Source organism: Podarcis tiliguerta, assembly GCF_965153285.1.
Source record: "Podarcis tiliguerta genome assembly, chromosome: 8".
Lineage (NCBI taxonomy): Eukaryota > Metazoa > Chordata > Lepidosauria > Squamata > Lacertidae > Podarcis > Podarcis tiliguerta.
The window spans coordinates 11567486-11581208 of NC_139541.1; the positions used below are offsets into that span (position 1 = coordinate 11567486).

The following is a 13723-nucleotide window of genomic DNA, read 5'->3' on the forward strand; positions in this document are numbered from 1 at the left end:
TCCTCCTCCTCCCTCCCGCTCAAAAGGCCATACCATCGAGCCCGTCCTCGCAGGGGGAGGCGAGGGTCGTGCGTAAATGAAATACACCCCCACCTCCATCCCACTTAGGAGCGAAGCTCTCCAATTTGGAGAAGCTGGAGGCGAGCCGGGCGCAGGAGGCGCACAATTCGGGAAGGGGTTCGGCGCCCCTTCTGCCTCCCCTCCTGCAGGCGAGGCGTTGGTAGAGGCCAGGGTTCTCGGAAGCCGAGCAGCCGAGGCGGAGTATAAAAAGCTGCGGCAGGAGCCGGTGGAAGCTTGTGAGCGGGGCGCTGCTTCCCGGCGTGGCGCTTGGAGAGAGGAGCGCGGGTGGGTGGCTGCCTGACTTGCTTACGCGCGCCCTGGCCGTGCTGGGGGAAGGCGCCTTTGTCCCGTGGTGTCTCCCCACCTCTCCTTTGCACGAGGGAGTGGTCCCTTGAGCGCCCTCACACCAGCACTAAAGAGGTAGCGGTCTCTGGTCGTGCTCTGCAACGGAGTGCCTTCAGATTTATTATAATTACTTTGTGGGAGGTGGGTGCTTTTTTATTTGTTGCCCGCTTCTGTGCCAGCGATAGTAGTGGAGATCGGTTTGCTGGTCGGGATTGAGAGGCAGATTTCCCTGGCTGAATTTATGCCCTATGTATTTTTGGGGGGCGGGGGGGCGGCAGGCTAGGCTATATACCTCTTCCTAAAGAGTGAGCAAGCTTCCTGTATTTTAGCTGGGGAGAGAGAGGGGTGTTTGTGTGTGCCCATTAGTGGTATCCATTGATACCCAAGTGCTAACTGGCGTTCCTAAGTCTTCGCAGCTGGAGGGCGGGTGGTTTATCCTGAGTCTGCATTGGAGGTTGTTATTATTTTGAATTCTTACTCGCAATGCAATATAAGGAACCTTCAAGCGACTTACAAAAATTCAAAAGCATAATATAAAATCAGAGGTCTTGCCTCAAATCTGTGGCCAAGGGTTTTTTTGTCATTGTCTACGGGTTGTTTTTTTTTTGGGGGGGGGGGTCAATGTGTTTTCTACACTGTAGCTATGCTGGGAGTGGAGAATTATAGCCTAATGCTTGTGAGGCATTAAGGTTATCCTGCTTTCTGTGATTCTAAGTGTCCCCATACTTTAAAAAGGAGTGTTTTGCCTGCTAAGGGTTTTGTTTGTTTATTAGTGGGGTGTGCCTTCTGGGATCCCCTTGATATTTGCCTAGAGATTAAATTTTTCTGGCACCTTGACCCTGCTCTAGAGGGAGGGAGGAGGCCGGTGCCCTGATCCTGGCTCAAAACAGTGTTGTGGTGTGTGTGCTTTGTGGGAGGTTGTTTGTGGCACACACACCCCCCCCACTACCCCAGCTTCTGCTGAGAAGAGAAGTTTTTCCCTTGCCATCTTCTGCCAGCTTCAGCTAACCAAAAGTGATCCAGTGTCCAACCAAGAGGTAGGAATCAAACTTGATATTTAAAAAACAACAACTTTTGGGAGTAAAGCGAGAGGTGGAGGAAAAATGAAGATGCGTGAAACAGCACTGGTGGGGAGAGGGTGTCCCAAGGGAGGCAAAGGACCACTAATTCAAAGCTTTCAGTAACATGAAGAACGGCACTCCTCAATTAGAAGCTCACTAAATGGGGGGGGGGTCACTTCCCCAGTTCCCAATAGGGCTCTCCTGCAGAAGAAGACCATAGCTCAGTGGTAGAGCATCTGCTTTGCATGCAGAAGGTTGCAGGTTCAATCCCTGGAATCTCCAGGTAGCGCTGAGATTGTCCACTGGAGAGCCATGACCAGTCAGGGTAGACAGTCCTGAGCTAAATGGACCAGTCGTCTGATCTGTTGTACTTTCTATGTGCCGACGCCGGGTAAAAGTTCTCACCTGCTTGCTTTATTTAAAGGCTCTGGACCGAGCAAATATGTTTTATGAAGTGTGGACGTTTCACTGGCATATGTTTGATGATGTGGAGCCTGGCTAGCAGATCGCTGTTGCCTTCACCTTCTGCTTATAGTCTTCCCAGAAGCGTCTGGTTGGTAGCTGTGGAAAGCAGGGAGGATATAAAGAGATAGGTGGCAAGGTAGCCTGATCCAGCCATGACTCAGGGGGAGAGGAACCACTCTGCATGCAGGATGTCCCCAGGTTTGATCCCTGGCATCTCCAGTTAGTTCTGGAGAAAACTGATTGAAATTGGTCCTGGAGTGAGCAGTGCAGAGCTTGATGGACCATTGGGTCTCATTCATTTATTATTATTATTATTATTATTATTATTATTATTATTATTATTATTATTATTATTTTGTATCCCACTGATATGCCAAGAGTACATAAGGCAGCCTCCTTTGTTTCTGAGTCGATGAGGACTAGAACCTTGTGTTATTTTGAAGGAAAAGGGTCTGAGCTCAGTGTTAGGAAAACACGTTTTGCATGTGGGGGTGGGAGGCCCCAGATTCAGGTTCTGCGCAGGGCTGGGGAGATTACAAAAAAGGCTGGAGAGCTTCTGCTGGTCAGTATTGACAGCATGGAACTAGAATCATAGGACTGTAGAGTTGAAAGGGACCCCAAGGGCCATCTAGTCCAACCCCCTGAAATGCAGGGATCTCAGCTAAAGCATCCATGACAGGTCGAACAGCTCTTACTAGATGGGCTAATTGTCTTGACTTGAGATGAGGCAGCATCCCTTGGGTGACAGTGGGATTAGTTGTGGTTTCCCTTTCCACCCCAACTCACTCTAGACATCATCCTGCTTGGGTGTCTGGCTATGTTTGTGGTTTCCCACAGAGAAAGTGGAGTGGCAGGTGATGTGCAAGTTGTACGAACACAGAAAGCTGCCTGAAACAATTGGAGAGCTGTTGCCAGTCAGTGTAGACAATACCAAGCTCTTTGGACCAGTGGTCTGATTCTGTATCAGGCAGCTAGCTTCATTTGTCCCTGTCCAAGTAATCCCATCAGAACCATGATGACTGGAATCTTATTTTCTTTCCGGTGGCGATCTCAGCATTAGATCACCTGCTTTGCACGCAAAAGCTCACAGGTTCCGTCCTTCACTAGGGCTGGGGAAGCCCCTGTCGGAACCCTGGAGTGCTGCTGCCAATCAGTGTGGACAGTACTGAGCTAGGTGGGACAGTGGTTTGATTTCGGTATAAGCTTCCCATGCTCTGTGTGGCAGCCATTCACCCATTTGAAAGCTACTGTTCGGTCTCCCCTTATCTTCCCTGCCATCGGAATCAAACTCGGCTAGCTTGCAGGAGTATGTGTTTGTGTGCAACAAGAATTGACTGTCTGGCCCATAAAGGCATTAAGATCAAGAAATGCAACCCAGTTACGTTTGCCAGTGCCTGGTGATTATCAGCTTGCGGTAACTTGAAAGCGGCCTTTTCCCCCTAGTAGTGCCAGTGTTGTGGAATGCCCTCCCCGTTGAAATATGAGCGGCCCCATCAGTGCCGGGGTGTTGCAAGGATACACCTGCGTTGACAAACCTTTCTCTGATCTGGTTTGAGTCTCCTGCTCTGATTGTTGTTTTGTTATTCTGTGTTCATAGGCTCGTCTATTACATATTTTAATTACTGGTGTTGCAATGCAGCTGTTTATGTTTAATAAGATCTCTTTCAATTACAAGCACTTCTATTTTTGTAACTTGATTTTTATTCTTGTTATCTTGCTGCCAGCTTTTATCGGTTCCACGACCCACTTGGTATTCCTTCTTGAAAGGAAAGGTGTTGTGTGTGTTCTTCTCAGTTATCCTAATGAGCTCAGCATTGCAAATCTAACCACAGGTCCTTCACCCACAATACCTACCCATGTATGTTCCTGCGCTCCCAGTCTAGAGCTTCCTAAAAGCTGTGGCCATAGGATCAGCCCCCAACTCTTCCCAATATCCCCTTTCTTCATTAGGAAAATTCTCCCGTCTGGTTTTTCCTCCTGAAGCCTGTGCTTAATTACTCACCTTGCCCACCTCCCTGTTACGAGCCTGCATAAATTATACGGCAAATACCTGTGATTAAAAAGTGATCACCTCTGCTAATGTTGGAAGACTCGGGACGGATAAGAGAAAGTCCTCCTTCACACAGCGGATATTTAAGCTGTGGTACTTGCTCCCACGAGAAGCAGGCATAGCTGCCAACTTGGATGGCTTTAAGAGAGGATTAGACAAATTCCTGGAGGATTTATTTAGAAATATATGTATTTATTTATAGTTCATAACTATAAATAGTTCATAAGTGGAAATAAAATTCCACGGGGGTTGGGGGTGGGAAGGAACGTCCGGGGGAGGGAATTCCCTAGAAAATTCCCTGTATCACTGACTCTGGGGCGGAATTTGCTGGTTGAGAGGTTGCCCTACTTAAAGCGAAATATGTGTAACTTGTTTTTTCTTGGTTATGTGGAAAGGAGCGCACATCAGGACTCCAGTGCTGTCTTCTCTCACTGCCCCTGTCAACCCTTCTCCGCCCCCCCCCCCCCGGCAAGAATTCTAGTTTTTCAGTCCATCCATTTGTATTCCTCCGCTTCCGAGGCAGAAAGCCAGATTTGATGACAAGCTTCCCGGTATGATAAAAGACGAAGAAAATCAATCTCCCTTTTCTCACTCTCATTCTGTTTCTCCCAGCCTTTTCTAGGCAATAGTGACTTCAGTTGCTAGGCTTCCATCTAGGCTTGTGCTATTATTTATTTAAATATGGCGTAATCATCAGCATGTCTCAGCTGCGCCCGTAAATATGAACCCCGCAGAGAATAAAAAGGAAATAAAAAGTCGCGGTAAAACCAGACACTACTTTAAAATGCCTGCTGGAATGAGAAAGCCTTTGTTGCACGCCGAAAGCTAAGCAGAAGACCGTGCCTGTCTAATCTCAAGTGGGAGGGAGTTCCACAGGCTTGAGCCCAATACACCGAATGCATGGCTTCTGGTAGTTGCAAGTCATGCAGCTGACCCACAGGGGGGCAGAAACGGAGACCCCAGCTACATTACACCATACATTTAAAGTGCTATGATCACACTTTAAACAGGCACGTCTCCCCAAAAAGCATTCTGGGGACTGTTGTTTGTTAGGGGTGCTGAGAGTTGTTAGGAGACTCCCTGTTCCCTCCCCTGAGCTACAATTCCCAGACCAGTTTAATGAACAATCCCATCCAGAATGTTGTTTATAAGACCCTGTCTGCACCATGCATTTAAACCACTACCATACCTATTTAAACAGTCATGACTTCTCCCCATCCCTCCAAACCACCCTGGGAACTGTAAAGGGTCCTGAGGGTGGTTGTTGTTGTTTAGTCATTTAGTCGTGTCTGACTCTTCATGACCCCATGGACCAGAGCACGCCAGGCACTCCTATCTTCCACTGCCTCCTGCAGTTTGGTCAAACTCATGTTGGTAGCTTCGAGAACACTGTCCAACGAGGCATTTATTCCTCTCCCAGAGCTACAGTTCCCAGAGATCCCTGGGAAGATGGATTAATTGTTAAACCGTTCTGGGAATTCTAGCTCAGGGAATGGGAGGGGTTCTTCCTAGCAGCTCTCAGCACCCTTAACAAATGACAGCACCCAGAATTGTTTGGGGGTAAGGCATGACGGTTTGAAGTGGTATCGTCACACTTAAAATGTGTGGTGTGAATCTGGCCTCATTCAAAGATCTCACTGATGGTTCAAGGATATAAGGGATCAGGTGGTCCTTAAGATATCCCGAATGACCCTTAAAATATGCATGGAGTTTTGGAAAGCAGAGTTTGTGTCTCTCTATTGGCATTTGACCAGGAGGTGGAAGGTGAGCTAGGGAGAAGCTTGACCTCAGATAACTCTGAGCTGCAGAGGGGGAAGAACAAAGCAAGGCTTGGAACAATCTCCTTTGCTTTTGAAGACATGCCCAGAGTACAAATTTAGGAACATAAAAGAAGAACCTTCCTAGATCAAACACGCTCCGTTTCCCCGCTGCCGATCTAGGACCGGCATCTAATTTCCGATGGATGACTCCAGGAGGCTTTGAAGGAAAGCAAGACGAGGATAGCTTTCTCTCCTTTGTCTGTGCAGGATCTGGCCTTCGGGGGTAGGCTGACTCTGAAGGTGAAGGTTCCACGAAGCTGTTAGTTGCGAGCTGTTAAATGAAACCATCCTTGCCGAGTCTGCCCAATCCACAGGGAGCGATTGTGAGATATTATCCAGGTAGATAGCAATACAAGAGGCAGTGAGGGGCACAAACATGGATGGCTTTAAAAATCATGGAAGAGGGTAAGGCTATCAGTGCCTACCAGCCACAAGGGCTGTGTTGCCTCTCTACCATCGGAGGCAGTGAAGTTCTGAATGTTGGTTGCTGAAAACCATAGGTGGGGTTTACCCACACTTCCCTCCCTGCTTTCTAGGTACAGGTCTGCCCTTTAAAGCACCTTCTCTGAGCACTTTTTTTTGCCCCAGTGCTTTCCCTGTGAAAACCTGCTCTTTGCTGCCGAATCGGAGCAAATGACAATTCAGGGATTGCTGTTTGCGCCGATTCAGCAGCAAAGAGTGGATTTTGGCAGGGAAAACACAAGAGTGAAAAATGCTTCAACTGAATGTTCAGACAGAGAGCTTTGAAGTGCAGACCTCTGCCTAGAAATGTGACACAAATTGAAGTCTGGATGAGCTCCAACTGTGGCACTAAGGTCTTGCTTGTGGGCTTCCCATTGGGGCAGCTGGTTGACCACTGAGAGACCAGGAAGCTGGACTAGATGGGCCTTTGGCTTGATCCAGCAGGACTTTGGACCAAGATGGGGGACTCCTTCATTGGGGGCTTTTAAACATAGATCGGATGGCTGGCTGCCCGCATTTCCAGGTAGGGCTAGGAGACATTCCCTGCTTGAAACCCAGAGGACTTGCTGCCAGCCAGTGTGTTCAGTGATTTTAAAAAACTTGTAGCTTGGAATTCTTTGCTAGAAAATATTAATGATAGATTCATTCTGTCAAAACAAGAAGCATGTAATTTCTTTTATTTGGCTGCTTAGGAAGGATCTGTGGGTAGGGGTTGCTTTTTCAAGAAAGAAAAAAATCCCTCCCTTTTTAGAAATGCATAAGCAAGGCTAAATTAAGTACCGAAAATAGAAGTGGCTTTTACTGTGGAAGCTTCCCCGAAGTGTTTCAGCGAATGTAGGATGTATCGACAGCAAATGAGATCAAATAGATTTCACTGCCAGCATCTTAAAAAACAGAGAGAGAATTGTCCCTTTCAGATTAATTATCCATGTGCCTAAACTACTAGGGAACAATCAGAGCTGTTCTTTGGGGAGAAATGAAGTGGTATCTACATATTTATTTTCCTGGCTTTTGTAGAACTGTGGAATGCCAGTTTGGAGCTGGAGGCAGCTTGAGTCGTTCGCCTCCTCTCTGTTTTGTCCTCACAACAACTCTAGGAGGTAAACAGAGACAGATTGGCCAATGGCCATCCAGTGAGCTCCGTGGCTCAGTGCAAGATCTGAACGTGGGATCTCTCAAACTCCTACACTGGTGGTGGAGAACACAAGGCCATGGGTCTAGTTAGGAGTGAGAGACCCTAATTTAGCCTATGAAATTATTTCCCACAAGCCCACCCACACACCTGGTATCATATACTACAGGTTGTAATGCTCACAGTAGACTGTTATAAGAATTTTAAGGTCTCAAATATAGAATAAATATTCATAGATGCACACATACCTAAATATATGAACCATGTGTCTGAAATCGGATGGGAGAGCAATCCTGAAGCCATTTTGACTCTCCCAATGACCTCAAATATTCCTCTGCAGTAAGGGAGGCAAATGGGGAAAGCCTTCCCATTGCCTATTTGCTTGCAAATCCTGTCTTAAGGGTGTATTTGTGTATGAATAGGGTGAGCCTGTGACCTGGATTCAGGAACTAAAGTATTAACCATCACAGAAGAATGGCCAGACTGCCAGTGGCAGAGCAAGCCGACCCGGCGCCTGGGGTGGCATGTGTGCCCTGCGCCAGGAGTGGGGCCAGCTGGGGCAGCATGCTCTGTGGGGCCTCCAAGGAGTCTGCCTGCCTCCTCCCACTCAGCCACCCTACAGCTGGGGGGGAGGCAGCGGGCGGACTGTTTGAGGCATCATGGAGCCTGCGGGTGCCCAAGTCACTGCGTCACTTCCAGGAGAGACACGTGGCTCGGGCGTGCTGCAGGCACCACGGTGTGTGCCACCCGCCATTTTGCCCATCTAGTCCCGCATCCTGATCTCACAGGGGCCAACCCACAAGCGGGACACCAGCACAAAAGCCCTCTTCCCTCCTGTGGCTTCCAGCAATAGGTATTCAGAAGCATCACTACCTCCAACTGTGGAGTCAGAGCAATGGTCATCACGGCTAGTTTCCATTGATAGCCCTTTCCTCCATGAATTTGTCTAATGCTCTTTTAAAGCCGTTGACAGTGGTCGCCGCTGCCTCTTGTGGCAGTGAGTTCCATAGTTTAATTTCCATGGATCTACCCCCAGACTTCCTCAACCCCTGCCCTCCAGATGTTTTTGGCCTGCAACTCCCATGATCCCTAGCTACCAGGACCAGTGGCCAGGGATGATGGGAACTGTAGTCTCAAAACATCTGGAGGGCTGAGGTTGAGGAAGCCTTATCTACCCAGTGCTTTTTTTCTAAAATAAAATAAAAATGTTTAGGGGTACAGTGGTACTTCATGTTAAGAACTTAATTCGTTTTGGAGGTCCGTTCTTAACCTGAAACTGTTCTTAACCTGAGGTACCACTTTAGCTAATGGGGCCTCCTGCTGCCGCCACGCCACCAGCGTGTGATTTCTGTTCTCATCCTGAAGCACAGTTCTTAACCTGAGGTACTATTTCTGGGTTAGCGGAGACTGTAACCTGAAGCATCTGTAACCCGAGGTACCACTGTACTCTCATTTTGACTCAAGAAAATCACCATTTTATAGTTCAAATCGGGGAAAATGAATACAGTAAATGGACAAAACATTCGCAAATGTTTAGGGGTATGTGTACCCCTGTGTCCCTCAGAAAAAAAAGCACTGGATCTACCATTAATTGGACACAACCAGTTCCTTTTTTCTTTTCTTTTTAAAGAAAAAGGTGCCGTTAATCCACAGTTTCAGTAAATGCCACACTTTTGACATTGGGGGGTAGATAAGGCTTAGAAATAGCCTTCCATTGAAACAGTAGAAGGTGTGTCTGAATGTGTGTGTGTAAAGGTAAAGGTAAAGGTACCCCTGCCCGTACGGGCCAGTCTTGACAGACTCTAGGGTTGTGCGCCCATCTCACTCTAGAGGCCGGGAGCCAGCGCTGTCCGCAGACACTTCTGGGTCACGTGGCCAGCGTGACAAGCTGCATCTGGCGAGCCAGAGCCGCACCCGGAACGCCGTTTACCTTCCCGCTATAAAGCGGTCCCTATTTATCTACTTGCACTTAAGGGTGCTTTTGAACTGCTAGGTGGGCAGAAGCTGGGACCAAACGACGGGAGCTCACCCCGCCCCGGGGATTCGAACCGCCGACCATGCGATCGGCAAGTCCTAGGCGCTGAGGTTTTACCCACAGCGCCACCCGCGTTCCACACACCCGTGTGTGTGTTGGGGGAGCCTAAATGGGTCTGGTTTTGAGTGGAGGTGTTAACCTTTCCCTCCTCAACCATAAACACCCCCCAAATCTTCACATATTTCAATTAGGCGGGCAGGAGCTCCTTTTGTTTTCAATGGCATGTTTTCTTCCAAGACTTATTCCAGTGCTGCATAATGAGTAGGAGCGGGCGAGCCAGGGAGGCCAGATGGGGAGACCCGGGGGGGGGGCACTGTTTTTTCACCCCTGCTCTGTTGGATGCTGAATAATGGGTTTTGATAGACGTTTGTTTGGGGTCCGGCAAGCCAATTAAAGCTGAACAGCTGCCCTGGCATCCACTGCCCATGAATAGTTCATTGTATGGTTTTTTCACCTGATGCATCCCTTGCCTGGCTTTTACTCGGTAAGAGCCTTGTGAAGAGCAAAGGTCTTCATCCTGCTTACGGAATATGAGGCACTGCTTGCTGCATTATTATTATTCAGACTGATACGGCCAGCCCCTCCATAAACATTCCCTGGGTGACTTACAATGAAATATTAAAAACCAACTGCCTCACACTGGGACATGGTCACACTGGCGGAGGCTGAAGTCCTACTGAGAGCCAGTGTGGTGTAGTGGTTAAGAGCGGTAGTCACGTAATCTGGGGAACCGGGTTCGCGTCTCCGCTCCTCCACATGCAGCTGCTGGGTGACCTTGGGCCAGTCACACTTCTCTGAAGTCTCTCAGCCCCACTCACCTCACAGAGTGTTTGTTGTGGGGGAGGAAGGGAAAGGAGATTGTTAGCCGCTTTGAGACTCCTTAAAGGGAGTGAAAGGCGGGATATCAAATCCAAACTCTTCTTCTTCTTGTTCTACTCAGAGTAGACCCCTTTAACTTAATGAACCTAGGCTTGTCATGTTTGCTAGCATCAGTGGGTTTACTAGCATTACACACAGCCTCTAATATTTATTTATTACAGACACACATATATAATTTTTATTAAATTTTCTGTTTTGCAATTTAAAATACTCATTTTACTCATCCTTAAAATATCAATGACTTCCCTTCTCTTTCCGTGGTTCATTTTACATATCACAAATCCCTGCATATTTTACAAAAACTATACCAATCGGTATTCCATTATTGCATCCATCAAAACTTATTTACACTCTTGAATTTATCTTAATGCTGCTAGCGTTTTCAGCTGTAACAATTATTTCCCATATATTCAATAAACGCTTTCTAGTCTTCTTTAAATGTATGTTCTTCTTGTTCTCTTATTCTATATGTGAAGTCTGCAGGTTGTGCATATTCCGTCAGCTTAAGTTGCCATTCTTCTTTGGTTGGGACCTCACTCGTTTACCATTTTGGGGCTAACAGAACAGAACATAAATAACCTTTTTTGACACCTGGGAATGTCAGCTTGAATTATCCCCAACAGAAAGTACTCTGGGGGTTTTTGGGGGAAAGTACTTTGAAACATTTTTTTCCAATTCGTTATGGATCATTTCCCAGTACAGTGGAACCTTGGGTTACATACTGTCCTCCTTATGAATGCTTCAGGTAGCGAGCTCTGCTTACCTGGAAGTAGATGCCCATAGTTGCGAACTTTGCCCCAGGATGAGAACGGAAATCACGCGCTGGTGGAGCGGCAGCAGTGGGAGGCCCCATTAGCGAAAGCGCACCTCATGTTAAGAATGGTTTCAGCTTAAGAATGGACCTCCGGAACGAATTAAGTTCGGAACCGGAGGTACCATCTGAAGGCAGCCCTGTTTAGGGAAGCTTGTAATGGTTGATGCATTACTGTATTTTAATATTTTGTTGGAAGCCACCCAGAGTGGCTGGGGAAGCCCAGCCAGATGGGCGGGGTAGAAATAATAAAATTAGTATTGTTATTGTTATTGTTATTACCACTGTACTCTTTTACCCTTTTCCAAGTCCACCACATGCGAAGGAACGTTCCCTCCACCTCTTTGCATCTCCAGCACTTATCTGATTCAGTCTTATGCATCTTAACAAAGCCACTTGGAGTTAAATGCCATCTGCAAATCATTTTCAGGTCATTCACCTTCAAAGAATAGCACACTGTAAACTTCAAGTCGCTATTCCAGAGTTTTCCCCAGAGGTTAAAATCTATATTGTGTCCTATATCTATTGCACTTCTATCCCACCTTTTTCTCCAAGCTGCTGAGTTCCTGTGTAATTCGCTTCCACAGGAGGCAGTGACGGACACCAAAGCTTTTGATGGCTACTAGCTAGAATGGGACGCAGAATGGGACAGAATGGCATGGGATGCGGGTGGCGCTGTGGGTTAAACCACAGAGCCTAGGATTCGAATCCCCGCGACGGGGTGAGCTCCCATTGCTCAGTCCCTGCTCCTGCCAACCTAGCAGTTCGAAAGCACGTCAAAGTGCAAGTAGATAAATAGGTACCACTCCGGTGGGAAGGTAAATGGCGCTGCTCTGGTTCGCCAGAAAGCGGCTTAGTCATGCTGGCCACATGACCTGGAAGCTGTATGCCGGCTCCCTCAGCCAATAAAGTGAGATGAGCGCCGCAGCCCCAGAGTCGGCCACAACTGGACCTAACGGTCAGAGGCAGTGGCGTAGCATGGGGGGTGCAGGGGGGGCCGGCCGCACCGGGCGCAACATCTGGGGGGGCGCTCGCACTCGCAGCTCTCTGCCCCTACCTGGCTCACTCACTCTCTCTCACTGCAGTGCTGGCTGTGCGAATCCGATCCGAGCCGCCGGGTCGCCGCCCACTGTGGAGGGAGGGGGGTTCCAGGCGTGCGGCACGGCGCGGAGAGAGAGAGAGGGACTATCTGGGGGAGGGACAGTGCAGGGGGGGGGGCGCAAATTACTTGCCTTGCCTCGGGTGCTGACAACCCACTCTACGCCACTGGTCAGAGGTCCCTTTACCTTTAGCCAGAATGGTTGTGCTCATCCTCCACAGTCAGAGGCAGCAATGCCTCTGAACACCAGTTGCTGGAAACCTCAGGAGGGGAAAGAGAGCTCAAATCCTGCTTAGAGGTTTCCCAGAAGAGGCATCTGGTTGGCCACTGTAAGAACAGGATGCTAGACTAGTCCATAGGCTGGATCCAGCAGGCTCATCTCAGGTTCTTATGCCTTCCCCCTTGAACACCTGGTCATATGTGGGTTGTGTTGTGTGTTTGTGCATTTTAAAAGCAAAAACCGCTTTGCTAAGCACACAGTGGCTCCACACCTTTCCCCTGCCATCTGCCTGGGGGCCGCACACTCTGTGAGCTGGCACAATGAAGGCCTTGAACTTTGCCAGGCCTTGTTAATGGAGAACATTCCTCGCAGCCAAAAAGGTGGGCTGATCTCTCTGCAGAAGCGTTGTTGGAAGAGGACGGCAGGCGTGCTGAGGGTGGGCGAGAAGGAGCAATGTTCTCTGGCCATCTGGATGCTCCAAAGGCATCAAGGCTGGCGTTTGACACACCTGATCTTGAGGGCGAGGAGGAGGGGAGAGGAATACCCAGCTGAGCTGCTGAGGATGTGAGTTCAAGCAGATCTAGGCTGCATAACCAGAGAGGCTTTCAGGCTAGTTCAGCTGTCTGCAGGTATTGGGGGACATCCGATAAAGCTGAAAGTTTGAAGATTCAGGATAGTTAATAATAATAATAATAATAATAACAATAATAATAATAATAATAATTTTATTTATTTATTCCCCGCCCTTCCCGGTTCAAAAACCAGGCTGAGGGTGGCTAACAACAAATTTAAAACACTTTTAAATACTTAATTATAAAAGCAGCATATATTACAGTATAAAAACATGAATAACAATAAAAATCAAAAATCAATTAAATAATCCCCAGGGCTAGCTGGCTGAATTGGTCCTACATAGGCCAACAAGGAGGCCAGGGGATAATTAGCTGTGGGGTCTCAGTGCGGGCGATCTTCATAAAAGGGGAGGGGGAAGGAAGAGAAGGGAAATAAAATATCAGGCTGAATTCAAATTAAAGGCCAGGCGGAATAGCTCTGTCTTACAGGCCCGACGGAAGGAGGATAACTCCTGAAGGACCCTGGTCTCATGGGACAGAGCATTCCACCAGGTCAGCTATGACTGAAAAGGCCCTGGCCCTGGTGGAGGATAGTCTGACTTCATTAGGGCCCAGGACCTCTAAACTCTGGTTATTCATGGACCTTAAGGTCCTCTGTGGGCCATACCAGTTAAAAGGAAGTCCTTCTTCATGCGGTGCAGATGCAGGTTGG

At 48.1% G+C, this 13723-nt stretch overlaps 1 protein-coding gene across 2 annotated transcripts in view; it reads left to right on the plus strand.

The window, feature by feature from the left end:
* Positions 1 to 216: 216 nt before the first annotated feature.
* The window catches only part of DISP3 (dispatched RND transporter family member 3), a 95030-nt gene continuing 81523 nt past the window's right edge, over positions 217 to 13723 (plus strand). Inside the window, exon 1 of one of the 2 annotated variants that reach the window (XM_083453721.1) lies at positions 217 to 480. The gene's annotated coding sequence lies outside the window, so the exon portion shown is untranslated. Of the gene's footprint in view, positions 481 to 1011; positions 1443 to 13723 lie in introns of those variants that run through there. The other variant, XM_083453722.1, reaches the window with a different exon arrangement.